A 3,788-nucleotide genomic window follows, 5' to 3' on the forward strand; every position below is an offset into this window, starting at 1 on the left:
AAGATTAAAACTGTCACTTTATTTCTTTATATTACTTTATAACTTGTGGTATGTATTGTTATGGGTTCACACCGCGACAAACTAATTCAAGTACTTTTGGTACAACTAAATTTATTCAGTCCTTGTAGAATTATTTTACAATGTTCGTTTATAAAATAAATTAATAGTTATACAAGTTTTTAGAGGTTTTTGATTAAATGGTTATCTAATTGAAGTTAGAATGAATTTAGGGTAACTAGAGAGCTAATGCTCGGATAAAGTCGGATGACTTGTTCTAGTTACTGCTGGGACTGGACTGATCGGTCAGGAACCGAGCAGTCAAGTCGTTGCCTCAAAAAATGCATCGATTCTCATGACCATATATGGTATGGTTATAGGGAATCGATCGTGCGTCAACGGTTACTAAGTCGTACGTCAATAAGTCGATTGTTCTAATAGCTGACTAAGACTTTTGGCCACGCGCGCTCTGAGGCCCTGGCATCAAAGAAGTGCTGTTGCCTAAGAAAGAGGTTCAGGTTGCATACGAATGACGCCACACGGCGCTTGGAAGAATGCAACCGGAGCCTTTTTGAATTTAACTAATTTTAATTAATTAAATATTTTAATACTAGTTATAGGCTAGTTATTGGCTAGGTTCTAGGTTAATAGAGAAAGTAATAGAAGTAGTTATGTGAATATAACACCCCTCCCCCCCCTGGGGGAAGAGTACCACAAGGGACTCTTAATTGTTTACAGCACGGACATATGATCGGAGTTTTGAGAGTTAGCATCCTCTTGCATCTCCATAGCTTCTTTTTTTATTACTCTGGTCCTTGGCTTGGGTGTGGGCCTACGTTGACAATGGCGCCATAATGCGTAGAGTCCTATTCCAAGTAGAAGTAAAACCAAGGCTGAGTAAGAAGATACTGTATGGTGAAACAGGTAGTGACCCGTCCCTTGACCCTTTTTTTCTAGATCCTTCTCAAGGTCCTTTAGTTGAACGCTGAGGGTGTTAAGTTCGTTCACTTTGCTTAACACATTGTGAAGTCGAGGTATCTTGTTGGTGTCCGCTGTATTTATGCTGTTTTTGGGATCAATTGTATTTAAAGAAAAGTTATAGTTTGGAATGTAATTCCTTCGCTTGCTTATTCTATAGGTTTGTACGGTTTCCAATACAAAATCAGTAGCTGTTAGCAAACAATTATTGTGTAGGTGAATTGTCCCGGAGCCCATTAAATCTACGCTAAATTTCGGTTTATTTTTACAAATTATCTCTATTATTTCCTTATGCGGAGTCGTAAATATCCATGATGATGGATTGTTCATTGGTATCAGCATTGGCTGAACCAGGTGTATTGCTTTATGTTCGCATGTATCTGTTTCTATCGCTTTTAAATATAAAGCAATTTCACACGGGTTTACGCTTTTTATCTTTATCATCGGTTTTTCTAACGGGCAAAAATATTGGTCGTTAATTATATTACACTTTTCTAATTCTTTTAGGTCATATTCCGTGTATCTTTCTGTTGTACTATCTATTGCTAGGTATTCTCTTTTCAGGTTTATTATTGTAAAGAGTGTTTTTGAAAAGTTTGTTGGAATCGGAATAGGATATAAGTGTATAAGCTCATACTCTTTTGGTGTAACTAATGGTATACTTAATATTACTATTAGTTTATTGGTTTTAGACCAAATTGTCGGTTTCATTAATTTTGCTATTAAGTGTATGTTTAAATTGTCTAATGTTATTGGGAATTGCGTACCCGATGGAATGTGTTGTACCGCATCTTTTAAATATTGTAAAATTTTTGAATGTGGGATAACCTTTGGATTGATTATTCCATCTGTTGCCTGTATTGCAAAATTTAGGAGATGATCGGTATCTATCATTAACTGTTCCGCGGCAAAATCTACATTGTATAAGGTTTCTTTTTCCGCTTGCTGCGTAAGCACACTATTCACCGTGCGTGATAGAATTTCTTCGTTCGCGTACAAATTTCTTACGCTACTATTAAATATTTCTAAATTTCTATCAATAATTTGTATTTGGCTTTTTAACGCTTTTTTGTTAGTATCTACTTCATTATCTAGATCTTCCAAATGTTTATTTATTTTTTCTTCATCTTCGCTATCCATTGTTCCGAATAACGATTTTCCTAATGAACCAATCGCATTAATTAAACCTCGCTTTGACCTATCTGTGTGTTCTGTTATTTCGGTAAGTTCTTGTAAGTTTCGTTTTGTCGTGTTTAGTTTGTAGTCTATGTCGTTTATCGTGTTCATGCAAGTTTGCTTGTGTTGTCGTTAGTACAAAATCGTTGTTGCGTCATTATTTTTTCTAGTGTCCTGTGTCTCGTATAGTATTCAGTGACGTCCGTTGTAATTACTAGTTTCCATTTTTCTTTATAATAGTTTATAGTTCCAATACGTTCGTAAAAGAGTCCTGGTTGTCCAACTATAGGGTCTATTTTGACTTGTTGTTTCGTCCGTCCAATATGGATGATTGTTAATAACAATAGGAACCTAAAAATGAATTTTACTTATTAGTAAGTGAAAGATTTCTTTCCTTTCTCTTTTTTTTTTCTATATTGTACGACCCGTGGCTTGAACGTTCGGTCGCCAGGTCAGCTTTTTTTTCTATATGTGTTCTTAAGTGGGGATTTTCCTATATAATGTGCGTTTTTCGGACGAAGAGTCATTTTTGTCTTTTCTTTCAAACCGTTCAGTTGTGTCATTACGTTTGTCAAAATGGTCAGTGCAAGAAAACAGGAGTTGGCAAGGTACCGGCCAGAGGATCGAGGGCTCTGCAATGATCATGGTGTTCCTCTTTTTGGATTTTTTGGTGATTGTAAGTATTCAAATAAAATTACTTTTTACTTTTGTTATGTATTTGATTGTGACTACTTCTTCTAATCTTATATTGTTGTTTGTTTTTAATTTAGTTCTGTGGAAGAACCTACGGGCGATTACGGCCCGACAACGGTATCGTCAACAGGAGAGGCATTTCGCGGAGTGCCGTGCAGAGTTCGCGGAGCAGGACAATGACTTCCCCGAAGTCTTTGACTATTTCGGGATCCGGTGGCTACAGTACACCGGCGTTGTACCCCAACGTGGCTGGGGGTACACCAATCGTCAAGTGGAGTACCCAAATGATTGGTATCCTCATGCTCCTACGGAGGACTTCGTCCTGTGGTTCCATGGATTAATCGATTAAATAAGAAAAATCTCATGTACTATCACGCATTCCTTCATTCTTTTATAATAAAATTATAATTTTTATTTTAAAAATTTTTATATGTTTGTATTTCCCTTTCCTATTGATCTTTTGAATAAACTATCAATTTTACCTAATTTCTTTTTGTATTTATTTAACTTTCCTTACCTGTTAGTATATAGTTAGTATAAGATAGCTCAGGTTTAATTTTAATTGCGATTGATTGTTTATTTGCAGTAGAGTACATTGGTTAGTTAAAAAAAAAAAAAAATTTAATACTAATTATTAAAACTACGCGATTATTTACTATACTTATTTGACTTCTTTACATGATATAGGGTTTTAATCTGTTTACGTGTACATTCACGAATTTCTTTCCGGTTAGTATTTCATAGTTTAGATCGTTTCGTTTCCTTGTAACCGTATAGGGACCATCGTAGATAGGTTCAAGTTTCTTCGGTCTGCCGTGCCGAATCATTTCCCTTTTTAATAATACTTTATCTCCTATATTAAAGTCAATTTCTCGCGTGTTTTTATCGTATTGTAATTTAGATTTTTCTTTTTCTTTTATAAGATGATCTTTCATCATGATACC

The sequence above is a fragment of the Prorops nasuta genome, unplaced genomic scaffold (genome assembly GCF_024137725.1).
Source record: "Prorops nasuta isolate Cenicafe-Biocafe unplaced genomic scaffold, Cenicafe_Pnas_1.2 PNAS00001, whole genome shotgun sequence".
NCBI classification, from domain to species: Eukaryota; Metazoa; Arthropoda; class Insecta; order Hymenoptera; family Bethylidae; genus Prorops; species Prorops nasuta.